The 23,149-nt window shown below is 33.9% G+C and overlaps 1 long non-coding RNA gene across 1 annotated transcript in view; it reads right to left on the minus strand.

The window, feature by feature from the left end:
• Positions 1-23,149, minus strand: part of LOC139357912 (uncharacterized) — a 559,919-nt gene that overhangs the window by 104,735 nt on the left and 432,035 nt on the right. Inside the window, exon 2 of the long non-coding RNA XR_011611946.1 lies at positions 18,054-18,136. This is a non-coding gene — a long non-coding RNA (uncharacterized lncRNA). The remainder of the gene's footprint in view (positions 1-18,053; positions 18,137-23,149) is intronic.

Consider the following 23,149-nt stretch of genomic DNA (forward strand, 5'->3'; position numbering starts at 1 on the left):
TGTCATTTATTTTAAATGAAAGTATCAAAAGGATTGCTTGTTACAGTTAAAAATAATACAAGTTCAAAGTAGTCATAAGGTTGTGTTATTTGTGAATATGTCAGAGGCATTTGAACCAGAGTGATCTATCCAGAAGAGGCACTGGCTGGGTAAAATGAGACTGACCTGCTGGGCTGCATTCCCAGGAACCTAGGCATTCATAATCATAAGATGTTGATGGTCAAGGGAACAGATTAATAATGTTTACTAAACAGACCCAGGACTTAACAGACCCAGAAAGTGTCCTGATGTCCCCACATCTTAAAGACAAAAGCATTCTTAGTTTAAGAATATTTTGCTTTAAGATAATCATGTAGATTTTTGCAAAATCAGTAGAATTACACAAAGATTAACAATCCTTTGTCATGAGCCCTAGTGGTATAGCATATATACATATACATATGTGTGTATACATATATGCACACATATATGTGTGTGTTTGTGTGTGTGTATGTGTGTGTGTGTGTATATATATATATGATATGGTTTGGCTATGTCCCCACTCAAATCTCATCTTGAAGCATTCTTAGTTTAAGAATATTTTGCTTTAAGATAATTATGTAGATTTTTGCAAAATCAGTAGAATTACACAAAGATTAACAATCCTTTGTCATGAGCCCTAGTGGTATAGCATATATACATATACATATGTGTGTATACATATATGCACACATATATGTGTGTGTTTGTGTGTGTGTATGTGTGTGTGTGTATATATATATATGATATGGTTTGGCTATGTCCCCACTCAAATCTCATCTTGAATTGTAACTCCCACAATTCCCATGTGTCATAAGAGGGACCAGTGAGAGGTAATTGAATCATGGGGGTGGGCCTTTCTCATGCTGTTTTCATATTAGTGAATACGTCTCACAAGATCTGATGGTTGCATAAAGAGAAGTTTCCCTGTACAAGCTTTCTCTCTTTGCCTGCCATCATCCATGTAAGACGTGACATGCTCCTCCTTGCCTTCTGCCATGATTGTAAGGCCTGCCCAGCCATATGGAACTGTAAGTCCATTAAAACTCTTTTTCTTTCCAATCTCAAGTATGTCTTTATCAGCAGCGTGAAAACAGACTAATGCAATATTTTTCTTTGTTTTTTGCTTTTTTAACTTCTATATAAACAAGGGTTCTGCCTAAGGTGGGCATGTTTCTCTTCTTGCTTTCAGGAATGCCCTCCTCTGTGGAGTAGCCATTGTTTTTGTTTCTTTATTTCTCTCATAAACTTCCTTTCACTTAACTTTGTAGTCTAGCCCCAAATTCTTTCTCGTGTAAGATCTAAGAATCCTCTCTTGGGACTCCTTTCCAGTGACAGTTATGGTAAATATTTAGCATGACAGTTGTGCCAGGGGACCAAAAAACTTTTACTACGGCACTTATTGGAAAATTATGAAAAGCACAAACTCCAATTATTTGGAAAAAAACCCACCTACTTCTATAATATTATGTGATAACATAATTGCTACAATTGCTTTTCTAAGAATAAATTTGTGTGTGTGTGTGTGTGTGTGTGTGTGTGTGTGTGTGTGTGTGTGTAGAATTATTGAAGAGTTAGTGAGGTAACAGGATGTTTCCATTTAAGAAAGTTTATAGAATTTTGTTTCCCTAGAGGAATGAAAATTTGTCCAGTAGAAAATGGCCTGGTACAGGACAGTGGAGGAATGATGACTGGAACTGACTTAGAGGCTCTAATAGTAAGCTTTTATGCCATCTATGCAACTCCTAGCAATCACATAATTTTTCATGGTTTATTGTCTTAGAATTGGTTAATTGTGTTACATTTTTTAAAAATATAATTTCTTATTTTATACTTCTGTCATTTGATTCTGTCTTCTAGTTCTATGAAATGAATGGTTTACTCAGTTCATTTTTTTCATATATATGTGTTATCATAGCTTATTGGAAATTTGCAAAAAATGTGCTGCATGATCTAAATTTTTGAATAGTAAATGAGGTGTGTGTGTGTGTGTGTGTATATATATATATACACACATACATATACATAAAACTATTAACAATGACTTTCTGATAATATAGTTAATAATTTTTTTACTTTTTAAGAATTTAAAAATATTTGGTACTGCTTTCTTGATAAGAAAATACATATTTACATGGTAAACCTATATATTGAAAACTTAAGTAAAATATTAAATAAATAATGTCAGTTTATGATAAAATGTTGATAAAATTTGAAAAGAAACTGTGTTAGGCCGTTTTCACACTGCTATGAAGAACTACCTGAGACTGGGTAGTTTATAGAAAGAGGTTTAATTGACTCACAATTCACATGGCTGGAGAGGCCTCAGGAAGCTTACAGTCATGGCAGAAGGTAAAGGAGAAACAATGCATGTCTTACATGACAGAAGAAGAGAGAGGGCAAAGGGGGAAGTGCCAGTTTAATGCCATCAGATCTCATGAGAACTCACTCACTATCATGAGAAAAGCATGAGGAAAGCTACCCTCTTATCCAGTCATCTCCCACCTGGTCCCTTCCTTGACACACATGGGGATTACAATTCATCATGAGATTTGTGTAGAGACACAGAGCCAAATCTTATCAGGAACCCGTTAAATTCACACTATATGCTGCATTCACTCATCATGTTAAAAAATACAAGTTAGTACCCTTCGCATTTTACTCTTTTGCATTAAAAAGGTTATCTATGTATGTGTATCTGCAATTTTAAAGAATATAAATTAGACATTTTTACTCTTTTGTAACTGTTTTGGGTCTAAGGAAGTTTTTTTAGTAAAAAGGGTCATTGTTGCCAATAGAGAAATAATTAGATTGCAACGCATTATCTGAAACGTTTTTTGCTTTATAAAACATTTTCCAGCAAAGTTTCTATAAAAAATGGAATTTCTCCCCCTTAGGTTTTATTTCACAAGGATTATGAGTATTAGGTGTCTTTCTTTTGATACCTGCCATGAAAGCTCTGCCTGGATAAAACCAGCCAAACAGGCTAATCTCCTACAGCTATTTGTGATAGTCACTATGCATGAGAATGATAAGTGAGGGATGCAACTCAAGTGTTCCCACTGGGAAGAAAGTCTATCATCATCTGTCTAACATTGCTATGGCTCCTTAAATGAAGGATTCAATACTTGGGATCATTTTGAAAATATGCCAAAGCCATCTTTGCTCACTAATCCCTCTGACAGTTGAAATGCTATAATGAAAATATTACAAAAGTGGTTCTTATAAGAGACATTCATATGTTTTCCCTAAATATTAGGGCACTGTTTTCAACACCTTTATCTCAATTAGTATTTCTTCTTAGAAGACTAATGCTTAGTTTCCACATGCATATTTTTAATAATTATATTTATTGAATAATTATAATTATTAGTTATCCTTTATTGGGTTATGAACTGATATTAAAAATTAAAAGATGAATAAAAATCAGATATAGCAATATAGCACATCAAAATCTGAGTATGATAAACAATCTTTCAGGTAATTATTCATTAAATTCAAGTAAAAATATAATCAGTAGGAGTAAATATAGAAACGTCTAAATTAATGCCAACTTCACTGAGGGCTATTTGACAATATGTATTGAGGGCTGAAATCAATGTGATTCCCTGTCCCTATATTGAACAATACTGGACAATTTCTGTGTCTTTATCGTAAAATGCTAGGGACAATCAAATATTTGCTTCTGGAAGATATGACAGTGAGCCAACTAAAACAGCTTTTCTTTTTTCTTTTTTCTTTTTTTTTTTTGAGACAGAGTCTCGCACTGTCACCCAGGCAGGAGTGTAGTGGTGCGATCTTGGCTCACTGCAAGCTCTGCCTCCCAGGTTCACGCCATTCTTCTGCCTCAGCCTCCCCAGTAGCTGGGACAACAGGTGCCCACCACCACACCTAGCTAATTTTTTGTATTTTTTTTTTTTTTTTTTTGGTAGAGACAGGATTTCACTGTGTTACCCAGGATGGTCTCAATCTCCTGACCTCGTGATCTCCCCGCCTCGGCCTCCCAAAGTGCTGGGATGGCAACATGAGCCACCGCACCCAGCCTAATATAGCTTTCTTATCAAGACTAACAGATTACTCAAGACTTACTTCAAGACCCTTAATTCACGTTGCCAGTCAATTCAAAGCTACTTTATCATAAACTGTTCCTAATCTTAGGCATTTACACAGATTACAAGTCCCATCTTAATATTACACAAATCAGGTAATCAAACTCTGTAACTATCCTCAATTGTTTTCATACTGAGACACTACTAATACTATTTCAAGTTGATATTCCCTCCTTATTGCAGTAAGTCTCATCAATTTAAATTTGCTTAATCAACAGCTTTTTCAGGTGGTCTTTGTGGAGGGCAACAGTCAATAGCTTCAAAGCACTTAAAGAAACAAATATTCAATAATAGAGAGATGTTCATTTGATTAGCGTATGTTCATAAGGCAGAATGCCATAACATAATGAAAAATCAAGGATTAAAAAAAATAGATGGACATCTTGTATTATATTCAAAAGGACTGAAAACAAATGATAATCAAAATTATTTTTGTATTCTACTCCACCCAAATCTGTTATTTCTCAATTTTATTCACTTCAGTTAAGAATTTTAACACCTATCTTGTTGCTCCAGCCAAAAATCATAAGGATTATTTTGGTTATGCTTTTTGTCCCTCTTCCCTCTCTACATATATTGTATTGACCTTTACATTTTGCTTTAATTACAAAGTATACATGTCCCCTTTTTTTATTTGTATTTCCTAATAATGAAGTTGTTGGGGCTCAGGACATACCACCCCAAAATGGGACTGTAGGAGACTAATCTATGCTATCACAAAATATACTTCTTGGCATATTTTGAGATAACTATTCAGAGAAGCTGCAGACACAGGAATAGATCTGAAAAGCTGTCCTTTTGTAAAAGAAATTTACATCTATCTACATTAGTAAACAGCAAATGTAAGAACAGGCTTTCTCTGAGCCTCCTTATCTGTCTAAAACAGATCTAGAAAAGATCATATCAATGCTTAGCCCAGAAAGAATTTTGCATAGCCCATCACCTATTCTGAAGGCTGCCTGAGAAACTTGATCTGTATAGTAAAACAACCTTTGTTCATCATGGATGTCCTCCCTTCAACCTCCTATGGCTTGTGTTGTCACGTCTCCACAACAAGCCCCTATTTCTTTCTGTAGCTCAAAATGCTATTTAAGCTTCAACCATCTGGCCCCTCTTTGAGTCTTATATTTTGTGGGATTCCTGTGCATATGCATATAATAAATTTGTATGCCTTTTCTCCCTTTCTTTTCTTTTCTTTTTTTTTTTTTTTTAAGAGATAGAGTCTTGCCAGGTTGGAATGCAGTGACCTGGGATGGATCACAGCTTACTGTAGCCACAAACTCCTGGGCTCAAGGGATCATCCTGCCTCAGCCTCCTGAATAGCTGGACTACAGGCAGGAGCCAGAGCATCCAGATTTGTCTTACTAATCTGTCTACTGTCAAGATCATTACAGAGCTCAGACCTTCAGAGGGTGGAAGAAAAGTTTTCTTCACCTTTAAAAAGTCATTATTGGCAGGGCGCGGTGGCTCACGCCTGTAATCCCAGCACTTTGGGAGGCTGAGGCAGGCGGATCATGAGGTCAGGAGATCGAGACCAACCTGGCTAACATGGTGAAACCCTGTCTCTACTAAAAAACACAAAAAATTAGCTGGACGTGGTGGTGGGTGACTGTAGTCCCAGCTACTGGGGAGGCTGAGGCAAGAAAATAGTGTGAACCCAGGAGGCGGAGCTTGCAGTGAGCGGAGATTGCGCCACCGCACTCCAGCCTGGGCGACAGAGCGAGACTCCATCTCAAAAAAACAAAACAAAACAAAACAAAACAAAAAAAAACAACAAGGCATTATTATGTCTTTCCAAGGATACCATAATAGCAGCTGCCCTTCTTATATTCTTAGCCTTTAAACTAGTTCTCAACATAGCAGCCCATTGGTTCATTTATGAATACAAATTAGATACAGTGTAAATCACTATAAACATCTATTTATTGCAATTAGAATAAAACGTAAATTCTTATTTATGGCATTTCCTTAATAATGTAGGTAAATACATATTCTTACCTCTCCAACTTTGTCTCCTATTATTCTCTTTCTAGCTCACAAAAGTCAGCTTCACTGACATCCTGTGTTATTTTTCAACTAAGTCAAACTCTCACCACTTTGAGCCTTTACTGCTGTTAATTTCATAGGAATTTGCTTCTCCAGCATTTCCTTATTTTTTGAATATTATTGGGAAATACAATTTTAAGATAACCTTTCCCAGCCCAAAAATGCTTTTCAAAAAGGTGGTAGAGAAAGAAAACACATATGTTGGTTTGCGTATTTTGGCAACATTATCATTTTACAACTTTATTTTAGAAAAATGGTCTCACACACACGATTTCTAAAAAATTTCACAGAGGAACCCTCCACAAATTGTTCAGGCCAAAAAAGAGGAGACAATGTTACTTCCCCTTCTCTGAACATGACTGATGCTGGGCAGCTATTCAGGAGATAAATGGTCTCTTTAGACAAAGAGTCGTATGAATTTGATATTTTTCTTTTCAAGTTCTTGAGAGTATTAGTGTTCTTTCTCAAAAACATAGGCCAATCATTTGTGAGGAATTTAAAAGGAAGAGAGTATTTAAAATAACAACCATACAATACCAAACAACAAACAAACAAACAAAACTATTTACATCACAATTAGGTTTTGGGCCTTGTCTTCTAATACAGTGAGGCCAAAGTAATCATAAATCTGGTTAGACCAGGGATCAAGGTGGGGCATACTTTGAAAGCTGACATATTTCGTATATGATCTCTCAAGTTGTACTCTTCTAGGAAAACTTCCCTCCTGCCTTCTCCACTGCATCTTTCCTAAATTCTGATCTCTTTTCTGAACAATATGACATTTATTCTCATTTATAATTTTTAAATATATTTAAATTATTTTTTCATAGAGACAGGATCTCCCTCTGTTGCCTAGGCTGGTCTTGAACTCCTGGACTCAAGTGATCCTCCTACCTTAGCCTCCCAAAGTGCTGGGACTATAGATGTGAGCTACCATGTCCAGATAACATAATATAACATTTATTATACTACCACTTTTTTAAAAGCAATTGTCATAGATGATTAACTGTGTGCATGTTTGGAAGGTTTATTCACATTGTCAACAAAAGGTCATGAGATCTTTAGAGAGAAAATGGAAAGCTTATTTTCTATTAAAAAATAATCTGTAGATTGAGGAGGCATAACATTCAATACAAATAGAAGTATGCTCTCCACAGAACAAAGGGAGGGACTGGCTTAAATAGGGAAAGTTCTCACCTAGGTTATCAACCACGTCCACTTAGGCAAATGAAACTTTCAAACTTGTTCATTTCTGATTGGTCAAAATAGTTGACCCTGATGAGGTAGTTTCTAGACCCCAAATCGGCCAAGTCTCTGTCAGATGTTTCTTTCAAACAGCCAGTGAGTGACAGGGGGAGTTTCTGGTCACAGTTAATCCTGACACTGACAGCGGAAACTTCTTTGGCTTGGTTGTAAAAAGGACACTTAGATCTTTCTAAGTGACACTTAGATCTTTCTAAGAATGCAGAGTACGTGATTGTTCCCTCTCTTAACTATGGTGGCCTGGTTCTGTTTTAACTTTGAGAAGCTCAGTTAGCCAAGGAGAGTCCATTTTGTCTGTTAGTGGGGGAAAATTTAAACAACGCATGGATAATAATGTCTTAAATTCTTAAAGAGCTAGTTTCTCGTTATTCTACATATCTCTCCACATATATCTACAAGTTGAGAACATTTGAAATACTTACTAAATTGATGTTTTGTACATGGAAACTCTACAAACTTATATTTTTGCCATGACATTATTTTTCCTGTGTCCTAGATGTTCAGTGCCATGAGGTTTTATTGAACATTTAGAAGTCATATTTTGTATAAAATGTTAGTATTTCGAAGAATATCAAGAAGTTTCATATCTCTGTCTATCTGAGGACATTTCACTAAGCAAAGAGCCTAACGATGTTTCTCTAAAAGTTCGGCAGTGTGGAACTTCTCTCAGAATATTTCTTCATGGTGATTTCCTTGGACTGGCTTTACTCGTGTATCATTTAGCAGTCAGCAATTCACTTACTTATTTTGTACTCCTCCTTGGCCATCCTTTGCCAGAACAATTAGATTCCACAACAGGAAATACATTTGGTCCTAAACATTTTTAAATTGTTTACTTTCCTCTTGGATATGTGTTTAAAATGTATTCTAAATAAGTCAAATATAAAATAAGATTAGCTCTTGCTGTTGTTTTACACCAGTTTTATATTGAAATTACTTTTTAGCCACTTTATATTTCAAGGGGAAACATATTTCTATTTGCAATACTTAGATGACTGCTTTGGAATGAGCCACTGAGGATTAGAGAACTTGCCTTCAAATTTTCATGACACCACTTGTGAACGGAGTTCTGGGCAATCTTTTTTTTTTTTTTTTTTCCACATTGGAGTTTTGTATAGCAGGTAACTGGAGCACTCTTCTCCCATCAATCAGACATTCATAAAATAAGTTTACGTATGTGTTTCTTGCAACTGAGAAGATATATAAGGAAAAATGTGTTATTTATTTTTTTAAAAAAAGCTTTTTTATATACGTTAAAGTCTTTAACTTTGTGAAAAAGTATTTTTGATACTATTCCATTGATCAAACTTAGATACCATTGATCTTTCACATTCTTTAATGAGTTAAGTTAAAGAACCAAAAATAAATTCAGGGTCATGGTTAAATTTGATAAGTGCTATATTTTTAAAATTTCTATTAAAGCATGTTATATTTTTGCTCTTCTTTAGTTTTCTATAATGTTTAATTCTCCATTTCTTTTTTTCTGATTTTACCAATATAGAAAAAATGTAGTCAATAGAGCAAGTTCCAAATTCCAAGTTAACATGCCTTTAGCATGTATTTTCTAGGCTTAAAATTGTAGTTTTACTCTCATATTTAACTAGAGATAAGTGAACTGACTATTCTCATCTCTGGTGGTATTTACTATAGTTACATTTGCACTTTGCAAAAGTACTCAAGAAAGATATATCTTTGCCCCAAGATGTGTTTTTCTTTAATTTCTAATAGACAGAAGTTTTCCCCACTTACGTGGAACGGGACTTACGAGATATCACTAGTAAGCTGTGACACTGTTGTGGCACTTAGTGGAGATCTATTCAGAATGTCAATATAATCATCATTTGAATGCAGACGTCATCAGTATCTCTTCAATGCCTTCTTCATTCTATTTATTTTGTACACATATAACAATTTTTTGCCAAACTGCAATTCCCAGACATTGGAAACTAGCAGACTTTAATAACTATAAAAATTAGAACAATATACACATATTGTCAATGACATTCAGAATATAAAGTAATGCTATTTAGTTTGCTAGACACAAGAAAGTCAATAATTTCAGAATAAAGGACTGTTCTCCAAACTTAATCTAACTTTATAAACAGTTGATTATGTTGTTCTTATTTAACGGGTATCACCATTTACAATTATGAATTCTGTCACAGACTGCATCTAGATTGAAAACAGCCTTCTATGGATTGTTGATTTAGGGTCATGGTCTCTGAAGTCACATGTAAGTCAATCAAACGGTGTGTAAGAGAATGCATCAGTGCATCAGAAAAAAAAACTACAATTGAATTTGTAATTAGTTTTAAAATCTCACCCTTTAAAAATGTGAATGTTTTGATTCAAACATTGTATATTGTGTATGATATAAAATACGTTAGTATGGTAGTGTGTAACTATAACTTATAAACACATAAATAGAAATGTTGATAGGAAATTCAAGAACATTAAATAATTCATTGAAAGGAGGCATACAGGGAAGAAGGAAGAAGCCTTGTAAGGTTCTCTTTACCTCTATTTAGTTTCATACCAGGACAGCTCTAGTTTTGTGTGTTTTACATAATGTGCTTTAATATTATAATTTATCTGTCAGAAAAATAATTTCCACCAATAATTTTATTTTATTTATTTATTTAGGGACAGAGACCCGCTCTGTTGCCCAGGCTGGAGTGCAATGGCCCAGTCTCGACTCACTGCAACTTCCGCCTCCCAGGTTCAAGATATTCTCATCCCCAGCCTCCCAAGTAGCTGGGATTACAGGTGTGGGTCACCACACTCAGCTAATTTTTGTATTTTTAGTAGAGATGGGGTTTTACCATGTTGGTCAGGCTAGTATCGAACTCCTGGCCTCAAGTGATCTGCCCATCTCAGCCTCCCAAAGTGCTGGGATTACAGGTGTGAGCCACCATGCCCAGCTTTTATTTATTTTTTAATTGACACATTATAATTGTACATATTTAAGGTGTACAATTTAATGTTTTAATATGTATATATGCTGTTTATTTATCAAATCAGGGATATTTAACATATCTATCACCTCATGCATTTATCATTTCTTTGTATTGAAAACACTCAAAAGCCTCTCTTCTAGCTATTTTGTAGTATACAATATATTACTGGCACTAATGATTTTTAAATATTTATTGAAAACCACTATTAAGGGGTAGGATGGCATTGTCATTTTGAGCCAGTAGAAACCATGTTAGTTACATATGTATATATATCTAAATACAACTGCAATTATTGTTTTATTTTTTTCCTCCCTAAAGCCTCCTTTAGTTTTTCTCATTGTTTTCAAAGGCTGCATGATAGTTTATTACGTGGTTTCATTGTAAATCATTTTGAACAGTTTCAATTGGCAAAATACTCTCTTCTTCCAATTTTCAACATTTATTTATACTCCTTAACATTATTTTTAGAGAAGAAAACAAATTTAGAGAAATCTGAAGAAGAAATGCATTCTGATTTTAGAGTTGATAAAATAAGAACATTTTAAGGAAGAGACACTTGAGCAGAGAGCTGAGTAACCATTGGTAATGAAATAAGCAAAGACAGAGGGAAGACAATGCACAGCTATGTGTGTGCTCTAAGGGCTATATGTCAGAGGCCTGTAAGCTGTTACCCCAGGTGCTGGGTTTCATGTCATACAGCTCAATTATTGAAATTGGTTTTTAATCATCTATTTTTGGGACAGTTTTAGATTAACAGAATTATTTCACAGATAACCCAGATATTCCTGTATGATCCACATTGGGTTTTCTCCATTATTATCTCAATTTCATCATCACATCGATAACTCTGAGAATCCTGCCTCTCTCTTATAATGTCTCTTGTGATTAAGCACATCTGGGTAATCCAGAATAATCTCTCCATCTCAGGACCCTTAATTTATATCTGTAGGTTTCCTGTTTTCATGTAGTGTAACAGTTTCACGGATTTAGGGGATTAGGAGGTAGACATTTCTGGGAGATAGAAGGACATTATATCTTACACTGATAAGGTATATTTGTCACCAATAGTAAACCAATATATTGATATACTATTATTTTTTAAAGTCTATTGTATCCAGATTTTTAGTCTTTCCCCAGTATTCTTTTTGTTCCAGGAGCCCATCCATGATACCTCACTATTTTAAGTAGTCATGTCCCTTTAATTTCTTAATCATTGTGATATTTCTCAGACTTTGGTTGTTTTTTGATAAGCTTAACTGCCTGGAGAATTACTTGTTCAGATATTTTACAGAATATCCTTTAAATGGGAACTGCCTGATATTTTTCTCGTGATTATACAGGAGCTGCGGGGTTTTTGGGAGGAAAATCACAGTGATAAAGTTGGTATCACATCATATCAAGGGCATACACTGTAAATATGTAACTTATCATTGTAATTGTTCACCTTGATTGCCTGGCTTGAATTATTTGTCACTTTTCTCCATTTCAAATTTACTCTTCCTTAAGAGTAAATTTACTCTGTTTTATTTAATTTACACATAGTACTCTTTAGAATAAACTATGTGAAGAAAACCTTTAAGGAGCGGGGGTGATGCTCCACATCCTTAAGGGTTCATTTACTGCATACATTATTTGAAATTCTTCTGCAAGTGAGATTTATCTATTCTCCATTTGTTTATGAGTTTGATCATTTACATTATGAATATTTATTTTATATTTTGGATTATAATCATACACGATTTACTTATTTTATTGCTGAAATTGTTCCAATGTTGCCATTTGGAACTCTTTCCTTTGCTCCTATGTCCCTTTCATAGTCCCTGACAGTGTGTGTGTGTTATGTTTTGGTTTATTGAGCACTTTCATACTTTTTCACACTATAATACACAAGAGGCTCCAGGCACATTTTGTATATTTTATTTTTTTATATTTTTTGAGACGGAGTCTCGCTCTGTAGCCCAGGCTGGAGTGCAGTGCCATGATCTCGGCTCACTGCAAGCTCCGCCTCCCGGGTTCACGCCATTCTCCTGCCTCAGCCTCCGGAGTAGCGGGGACTACAGGTGCCCGCTACCGCGCCCGACTAATTTTTTGTGTTTTTTTTTTTAGTAAAGACGGGGTTTCACCGTGTTAGCCAGGATGGTCTCGATCTCCTGACCTCATAATCCACCCGCCTCGGCCACCCAAAGTGCTGGGATTACAGTCGTGCGCCAACACGCCCGGCCTGCATTTTGTATATATTATGCTCCAGTCCTAGAGTGAGTCATTCATCCAAGCAGCCCTGGTTCCTTTTATTGAAGAATGGTATTGGAAACCAAGATCTAGATGTAAAGTTTTCTCACTGGCACTGAAATGTCGTTGTTTTTAGGTTCTTACAGCTGACAAAGGAAGAAAACATACGAGTGTACACTAACTTATGTACATAAATATGTATAGATAATTCTATACAAAATCATCTGTATAGATATTAAGCTGAACATGAGTTCATACTGATGTCTCCAAATCTAATCCGTACTACATGGGTCGTTCTAGGTTCTGCCCCATATTTATCTGTAACCTCTCATTGCAATAAGAAGAAACATGGAATCCCCCCACCACCATCTGATATTTATGTGCTTAATTCAATTCCCGTATCCATGTAGTGTGGTTTTGGAATTTTTAACCCATAACCCCATAGGACACAACTTTCCAACAAGATATAACACTTATGCATAGTTATTTTTACTTTAGTCTCAAAGACTTCGCATTTCAAAGTTACGTATTTCATCATCTGATTCTACCAGCCTTTTAATTGATGTTATTTAATACATTTCTGATAGATTTAAATTCCTTGGTAACATTTTCCCTTTTGTTCTAGCATCCTCCAATTTTCAATACTATTTTTTAAAAATTTATATACATTAGATTTGTTCTTTGCATAGTAAATTTCTGAGGGTTTTGGCAAACGCTTAATTATAGAATCATACAAAATAAAATTACCACCCTAAAATATCCCTGTGCTTTACCTATTTAGCCCTCCCTTATCAAACACAACGAATAATCAATAATCTGCTTATCAACTTTTTATTTCAGTATTTAAACATTTGATCAAACACAAAAGTCCTACTGATTGTATCCCAGGTGGTCTTCAAGAAGTTTTGCATTTTGTATTTAGATGTATAATCTAATTTGTATTGATTTTTTTGTAAGGTTAATTTTGTGTCAAGGTTCATTGTTTTACTTATGGGACATCCAGGTGTCTCACCATGATTTTTTAAAAAGACTATTCTTTCTTTCTTCATTCACATGCCTTTGCTCCGGATCAATTTACTACATTTCGACTGTATTTGGGTGGGTTTTCTCTGGGCTGTCTATTCTGTTCCATGATCTGTGTGTCTAATTCTTCACCAATACCATATGATCGTGATTATGGTAGCCTTATTATAAGTCTTGAAATAATGTAATGTCAGTCATCCAACATTGTTTTTCTTTTTGCTCAGTATCATGTTAGCTATTCTAGGTCTTTTGCATTTTATGTAAACTTTAGAATCAATGCTGATATCGACAAAAGAGCTTACTGCAGTTTTAACTGAGTTTGCGTTAAATCTATGGATTAATTTTGAAAGAACTGTCACTTTAAAGTTGGCTCTTTCAATTCATGAACACAGAACATCCATTTATTTAAATATTTGATTTTTAAAATCAGTACTTTGTAATTTTTTGGATGCAGATCATATACATGTTTGGTTAGAATTTACATCTAAGTATTTCTCTTTTTTTCTTATCTAATGTGAACGGTGCTGTGCTTTTAATTTTAAATTACAGTTATTCATTGCTGATATATAAGAAAGCAATAGACTTTTGTATGTTAATCTTGTATCCTGAAACCTTGGAATAATTTATTATTATTCAAAGAGTTGTCATTGCTAATGTTGCTGTTGATATTTTGGGATTTCCTACAGAAAAAATCATGTTATCTGTGAATATATGCAGTTTTATTTCTTCCCATCCCATTTTTATATCGTTTATTTTCTCTTTTTGTCATACTGCACTGGCTAAACCTTCCAGTACAATGCTGAATAAGAATGGTGGAGAGGACATCTGTGCCTTGTTCCAAAGGTTAGAGAGAAAACATTCAAGTTCTCACCATTAAGAATGAGGTTAGGTGATTTTTGTTTGGTTGGTTTGGGATTTTTTTAAATGTTAAAATTAAATTATGAATGTCACCCTCTATTTTTAGTGTTCTGAGTATTTTTTTCTTTTTAATCATAAATGAGAATTAGTTTCTGTGTCAAATGCTGTTTCTGTATTTTGATGCTATTTCTGTATCAAATGACATGATTATGTAATATTTTTTCTTTAGACTGTTGATGTGATGGTCTTCATTGGTTAATTTGCTATGTCTTAGGCTACGAAAGTTGCTGAAAGATGTTGTCCCTAGCTTTTACCTCATGCAACTCAATTATATTACTTTATAAAGAGATTCAAGAGAGGTTGACCCACACAGAGACTAATTTCCATTTGTTAAAGTGAAATGGCAGGATTTTTAAAAATTTTATTAATGTCAGAAATGGAATGTCAAGATTTCTTCTATGTCATATTATGTCATGTGTTCTGTTCTAGAAATATGATGAGTATGGAGAAATTTGGATGTTCACCTCAGGAAAACCAAATTCTAAAACTTGCTGCAAAGAAATATTTTAGTTAGCATGTTTCTTCTTCCAAAGTATTACAGAATGAGAGATCTACATCAGAAGTGAGAGGGGTCACATACAGCCTAAATAAATCAAACAAACACATCAGAACCAGCAGGTATGGTGACAATAGGCAACCAAAAGTCTTACTTACTCCAAGGAGGATGATTTTGGCTTGCGAAGTTAGGCGACAGTCGGCTAGTCCCAAAGAAACTCCATGCTGGACTCTCTTGAATACAGATATTCATGCTTTCCTTTTCATTCCCTTCCACTCTGGACCTCCTAACTCTAAGTTGCCTGTGTCTCATCCTAATTAAATTTCCTTACTATTACCACCAGCCTCACATTTTATGGAATGTACCATTATGAGCATTTAAGTTATTACAAACCCCTCCTTTTTTATTCATTTTTAGTCAGCTTGTAAGGTGTCACATAATTATTTTCTCCTCCTACTTTACCAGTCTCTCCTTTTTAGGGCTATTTGCTGAATTCCTTTTCTGTTTCCAAAATTTTAGTGTTGTAGATACTAGAGATCAGCCTTTGACCTTCTTCTCTTTCCTGACCACGTTGACTGTACCATCATTTTATTCAGTTAGATGTCTTTATAGTCAAATGTGTGCCTAGACTTTCAAAACGTTATCTTCAGGCTGGTCACTCTCCTTAAGTCCAGAGGCATATATCCAACTTGCTATATTTCCACTAAGATACCTAATAGATATCCCAAATACGCACAGATACACCCCCACACATACTCACACACACAAAGCATAATCTTCTCTACTTCATCAGATGACAACTTCTTTCCTTTAATGGTTCAGACTAAAGCTTTCAGTCATTTTTGATTCTTTTTCTATCATATTAAATCGAATCTGTCAAGAATTTCTCTTGACTTTACTAAAAAATACATTATAATTCAACCATTATCTACACACTACAATTCTGATCCAAGCCATCTTTGTTTCTGCTATTGATTGATCTAATAGCCTCTAAGTTCATCTCCTTGCCCCTACCAGTCTATTATCAAAACAGAAGTCAGAGTTATCCATTATGACATAGAGGTCAGACCATGCCACTTTCTTATTCAAGTCATTCAATGCTCTCTCTTTTTATTTATTCAGAATTAAATGGAAAGTTCTTAAAATAGCCTGTAATGGTCAAAATTATTTGACGCCGTTAGCTCTGTGGCCTCATTTCCTTCTATCTTGCTTATATAGCTCCTATCATAGTGACCTCTCTGTTTTTCCTCAAATACACAAGTCCCATCCCATTTCAAGCATTTTGCACTGGGATGTTCCCTCTCTCTGTATTGCTTTCCCAATATGTTCATGTACATCACCTGATTAGTAAGACCTGAGCCAACAACTTTATGTAAAATTGCAACCCACTTATCACTCTCATACTCTTAATTCCCTTCACCCAACTCTATTTTTTCCATAACAAGTACCGTATTCTAACCATTATATTTAGTTGTTTCACATTTATATTGTTTAATTGATATTATTCCCTCATCCCAGTCATTTTAATATAAGCGAGGCATTAGCAAGCATTATGGTTTGTTTTATTTACCATTTTTTCCAGACACTGTAAGCTCTGCCTGGCACATAGTAGAAACTCAATATGTAATTTGTGAATCAATGAATAAGTCATTCCATTTAACAAAAAATATAATGGCTGGCATAAAACAAAACACATTTTTTCTATATTTCGTCAAGTAACAAAAAGTGTTTGCCAACTAGATGATTCCCAATTTGGTGTTCCAGAAGCAAGAATGAAGTCCATAAAAAAAAATCCTACCTACAAAAAAAAGAAAAATCCCTGATATATTTTTTGTTTTTTTAAAAAGAAACTTTACCAGTGAAAGATTTGTGATCATATCCAAATATTTCATAAAACCACACAAGAAAGTAATAGCCCAGTGTTGCCTAAGCCAAAATTTAACCTTCATACACATAAAAAATTCACAAATACATGCAAGCATTAGATTCAGTTACATCAACAGAGGACAAAAACACATGATGGCAAATTGTTCTCCTTAAGAACTGAATATACAAAAGTATTTCAACAGAAAAAAATCTCATAAAGGCAGAATTTCAAGTGAGTGTAAAAAAGTTAATGATTCTTTTGAGATTTTAATTCCAGACACTCATGAGGTACATGTCCTCTAAATTCTACAGCTTTAGTAATGGTGATCAAATTCTTTATATGGGTAGGTTCCTTTTTTTTCTAAGGGTATCTGGAAGAAAAGACAAAATAATATTTCAGAGATTTCTGAGGCAAAAAAAAAAATATAGACTTTTAATGCATCACTTCTATCTAGCAAAACCAGATAGAAAGTACATGTCTGTAGACATTTTCACATATGTACAAATGTATATACACTCACAAGCATAACTTTCTTACAGTAAAAGGGTTCTTGTGATTGTTGTCATACATACCTTCTACAGAATTCTGTAAGCTATCAAGATAGTGTATGTATCTGGAATAAGATCTCTTCTCCTTAAACAGGAAGTCAGAGTGAGCTGCCACCCTGGGTGTAAGACCATTCCTTGCTCACTATCTACCCAAGTATTACAATAAAGAGATATCTATTCCTCTCTTTTATCCTGATGCAAACACTGCCTTAAACTCACCAGGATTAATCTCTCTATATGTCTATATCTATGTCTATCTATATATATATCTATTTTATCTATATATCTATAGATAGATAGATTTATCTCATTAATTTAGTCCCAAGAAAACGCTCATATTCCTAGTAACGACTTGTATTCTTCACATGAATCATCATGTACCTTTATGTATCTACTATGCTGTCTCCTTTTCAATGCTTCCTCAAATTCTAAACTCGTGTCTATATACCATTTGAAATGTACGCTCCATTAACAGTTAATTATCTCATACTTTCATCATGTGCTCAAAATATTTCTTTCATCTTTATGTTTGAATGTAAATCTGAACCTCTTCTAAGGACCATAGTTAACACTATTTACTATAGATCTCATTCCATGGGACCTGGAGGTGGTGTCAGTGACGTTCTTTTTCCTCATTACCATTTTCAAATCATTCTCCCTTTCTACATTAAAAAAAGAGAGAGAAGGAGAAGAATCAGAATTATATATAATTTCATGATTTTATCACACTGTATTCTTTATTTTGATGCTATGTAGTGTCCTCAAATTAAAATTTGACTTAATGTGATTGCATCTGTTTTTTATCCTTTGGGGATTACAAAAAAACAAGATATATTGTTTGTGAACATTATTTGTATATTCTACTAACCTGCTTTTCTCACTGAATAATATAACTTGGTAACATTCTCATATGCCATAAATTCTAATAGTTGCATATTATGCTACTATATGGAATTACATTGATCTATTTATCAATTTACAGGTACTTTTTATTTCATTTTTATTGGTCAAATAATACTTTACTTTTTAAAAATTAAACATATTATAAATAATGTTTTTTATTTCAAAGGACTTGATAAATATTTATGAAATTCCATTCTACAACTTGCCCTTTTAATTTCCACAGCCTATTTAAAAAAAAAAAAAAAGGAAAATTACACTTTAGATTACAAATAAAATCTCAATGAATTTTTAAAAGAAGATATTTCAAAGGCTACCTTTTATGATCATCATGCATTCAATCTAAAATATGGTTTACAAAGGTATAAAGGAGAAAAATAGCCACAAGAAAAAATATATTCCATTAAATAATTTTAGGGTCTAAATGTTAATTTAAAAAACACAATTACATAAGCTTTAGAAAACAATGAAAATGAGAAACATTGTATATGACCACTTATAATACTGATCAAAAGTCAAGTAAGAAAGAACAGTATAAACGAGGCATTCTGCTCAAAAAGTTAAAAAGAAAGCATAAAACAAACACGGAAAGCAGGAATGTCCCAGGGGCAGAAAGATTCGGGCTTTAGATATGCCTGAGTTCTGCACTTCTCAATTTATAATTAAAACAAAGTAAAAAAAATTGGATGATTACACTGAAAATCAATTGGCCTATTTCAGAGGCTTTCATAAATATTATGCTTTTTATCACTTCTGCCAAATGGCCCATAAGATGCTGCCTTCTATAGTACATGACAATTCTAAACTGTAAAACATTAAATGTTACAGAAAACATGCTGTGGAAGTTCACTTTGTCAAAATATCCTAGTTCTATATAGCAAGGCTTTGGAATAACTTGTAAATGAATAAACAAGCATCATAGGTAAGCCAAATTGAACATGCAAGGAAACATTTTGAGCACCTTATAAACTATAATCATCCAATCCCTCTTGGACTCCTGCCTCCGTTTTGGCAATTTGGAAGCAAGATGAAAGTAGATAAAGTGTTTACTACAAGAGAGGGTGCCTCTGCGATATACAAAGGGAATTGTAAACTTAGCCCTGTGATCCTGCCATTAGTCTTTTTAATGATTCTGAGCCACAACCTCCCTGAGATAACATCTTTTTCTCTCTATGCTTGAGCTTTGAGAAGCCTAGAGGAATCTTGATTTTTTTTTAGCCTTTTATTAAACTTAAGCCTAGAAATAAGGGAAAGCTAAAGGAAAAGGATTAGAGAGGTTTATTCAGCACTGTCAGAGAAAGAAAATCCCTGCCTTACTGCCAGATATATTAAACTCCTGATCTTGCAATTGCATAAAATTATCACTGGCATTATATCTATGTCAATTAAACCTGGTGCTGCAGAAAATGATTTAACCAGTTCGCTCTTTCAATGTCATTCAAGAACTCTAATTAGTGTGAGAGATGTGTTTCTCTTTTAAGTAGTGCTGTAGTCATCTAGGTGTTACTCAAAGGCACCATTAAAACTCATTAATATGAGAGTATCTCAGAGGGGTTTATGGGCTTTCAGGAGAGTACTGTTCAGACAAGTTTGTCCATAAAAAGTATTTTGGATTAAAAATGTTAGAGTATACTGTTTTCTATCATGAGAAAATATTTCTTTCAGTGTTATAAGCAGATTGATAATGTTTCTGCTTATTTTTTGAAGATCCTCCATTTTTATAAGACCCAGATTTTTGTTCCTTATTTTATTCATAACCTTCACAAATAGATATAATTTTATTTAAAACCCAATATTTGTAAGCAAAGAGAAAAGCAATGCATGAAAGTTTAACTTTTCTAAGTTTACATAATAAAACTTCTTTTACTCTCTGGCTACCCTCCTCTATTTTATTGTTGATCTTAACTATGAATAAACTGGTTTGGCCATAATAAAATATTTGAATATCCAGGAGCAATTGAAAATTATAGCTTGGAATGTATTGCTTTCAGACTCACACTATTTCCTATCTTTCCTTCCTGATTAGTGCAAAAGCTCATTGACCCACCATTTCATTGAAAACCAATTAATTTTTGGATAGTTTGCACTATTTTATGGTGGAAGCATACCTGATCAAACAGATTACTATAACCTGAGAGTAGATTGCTCTTCTTACGTATTTTCAAACCCTACCCAATTCAGTACTGAACATATAATTAGAAATTTTTAGTGTTTGTTAATTAACACTTTATTTTCTAAGTGGAGAAGTTCAAAATTAATAATAAAATATCTTTATTGACATATTTTCACTAAAATAAATTATATGTGAAGTATTTTAATGTTATATAACCAGAACTTAACAAGTGAATTCTATATGTCAGATATAGGGCTAAGAAATAGGAATATAAAGAGAATTATAATGTAAACCCAGATCTCAAAAGGCTCAGAATCTGGTAAGGGGACAAATAAGTAAACCAATAATTATAAAATGCAGCAATGGGTTTCATAATTGAGAAATACATGACATAAAATAAATATTTGGATAAGTGATTCTTAGTAAAGGAAATGCAAGTTTTGGGGCAAAGTTTCAAGGTTGGGGAAAATAAGGCAGAGCATATTTTCTATAATAGAGAGTACAATGCTAAATCCTGAAGAATATGTACAATGTGACCAAAATGAAAATTTGGGGAAAGATACTTTTAGCAAAGACAACAAAATCTGCTAAATCAGATAAGGGTAGGGGACATAAAGAAACTTAAGGCAATTTCATATTATTAACAGAATATATGAAATAAAATTGAGAAATGAGACTGAAAACACAGTAAGCAAATGATTAATAACTAAAAGAATATGAAAGAATGCTATGGTTTGAAGGTGTTCCCTTAAGTTCATATGTTAGGTACTTAATCCTCAGGGTAACAGTATTTAAAGGTGGGACTTTATCAGGTAATTAGATCATGAGAGGCCTGCCCTCATGAATGGACTAATGCTGTTATCATAGAAGAGATTTAGTTATCACAGATGTGGATTCCTGACAAAAAGGATAAGTTTGGCCCCTTCCTCTCTCACTCTCACACTCTCTTGCTCTGCCACCTTCTCCATGGGATAATGCAGCAGGAAAGCCCTCAGCAAACACTGGTGCTACTTTCTTGGACTTCCTAGCCTCCAGAACTGCAAGCCAACCAAACTTCTGTTGTTTATAAATTACCCACTCTGTGACCTTTCATTACAGCAACAAAAAACAAATTAAGACAAAGAGTTCATAATGGTAATAAAAGAGATACAGAGGAATAGCACGTAGTGAAAATAAATCAAAAACATAAAATAACAGTTTTAAGTTACAATATCATGGTTTTAAGTTATAACACCATAGTATTATCCTTAAATGAAAATAATATAGAAATACCAATTAAAGTCAAACATCAGTGGAGTGGAGGGAAAATCACAAACCAACTCTATGTTGTTTTACAAATAATTGATTTCAAATGCTACAGCATAGGTAATTTAAAGTAAAAGTGTTACAGGAAAGTGGTCCTGATCCGGACCCCAAAAGAGGGTTCTTGGAATTCAAGCAAGAAAGAATTCAGTGCAAAGTAAAAGCAAGTTTATTGAGAAAGCACAGTGGTGAAAGGACTCCATAGACAGAGTTGGAAAGCAAGAGGAGGAACGTACCCACCCTATGTACAATGCTTGTATATATGGACAGATGTATTCTGCTATAAGGGTTTGGGATAAGTGATTAATTTTCTTAATTAGTTTATTGTGCAAGAATTGATATTATAATCTTTAAAGCAAAATTAGGAATGCCTTTGTTCTCCAGATATTGGAGTATCTGGGCACTCCCAAGTCTGGGTCTGCTTAGTAAACATTGTTAATTCATTCCCTTAACTATAAACTTCTAGAGGCTAGGAATGCCTAAGTGTCTGGGAATGTAGCCCAGCAAGTCTCAGCCTCATTTTCCAAGCCCTCACTCAAAATGGAGTCACTCTGGTCCAAATGCATCTGACAAAAGCAGTGCAAAGGAAATAATAAAGATAAGATTAAAAATCAAGGAAATGAAAACAATAAACAAATTAAGAAAATCAATTACACAAAACCTGTTCCTCCAAATGTTAATACAATTGGTAAGTCTTTAGTAAGGCTGACAAACATCAAAAGCAAAGCAAAAAGACACAAATCACCAGTATCAGGAATAAGCAGGGTTGTCACTGAAAAATCCTGCTACTATTATAAGGATAATCACAGTATATTACAAACAACTTTATGTTCCAAAATTTAACAATTTAGGAAACAAATGGATCAATTCCTCAAAAAATACAAGCTATTAAAATTCAACCAAAATGAAATAAATAATCTGAACAGTATTAAACTGTTAAAGAAATTTAATTCGTAATTTAAAAGTTCATAGAATGACCATCTACAGGCCCATATGATCTCATTGGAGAATTCCATTAAATAAAGAGGAATTAGCACCAATTTGACACAATCTCTTTTCTGAAAAAGAAGAGGAGATAATATTTCTCAACTCGTTTTATTAGGATAATGTTACCCTGATCCCAAAACCAAGAGCAAGAAACAAAAATAAATACCAAAAAAAGATGAATATTTCTCATAATTTTTGACACAAAAATCCTCAACCAAATATTAGCAAATTGAATTGAACAATGTTTTTAAAAACTGATACACTGGATTGAGTGGGATTTATTAGAAGTTTGCAAAGCTGGTTCTATATTAAAAAAAAAATGCAATACAACGTATCAACAGACTAAGAAGGCAAATCACACAATTATATCAAT

The sequence above is a fragment of the Macaca nemestrina genome, chromosome 13 (assembly GCF_043159975.1).
Source record: "Macaca nemestrina isolate mMacNem1 chromosome 13, mMacNem.hap1, whole genome shotgun sequence".
Classification (NCBI taxonomy): Eukaryota; Metazoa; Chordata; class Mammalia; order Primates; family Cercopithecidae; genus Macaca; species Macaca nemestrina.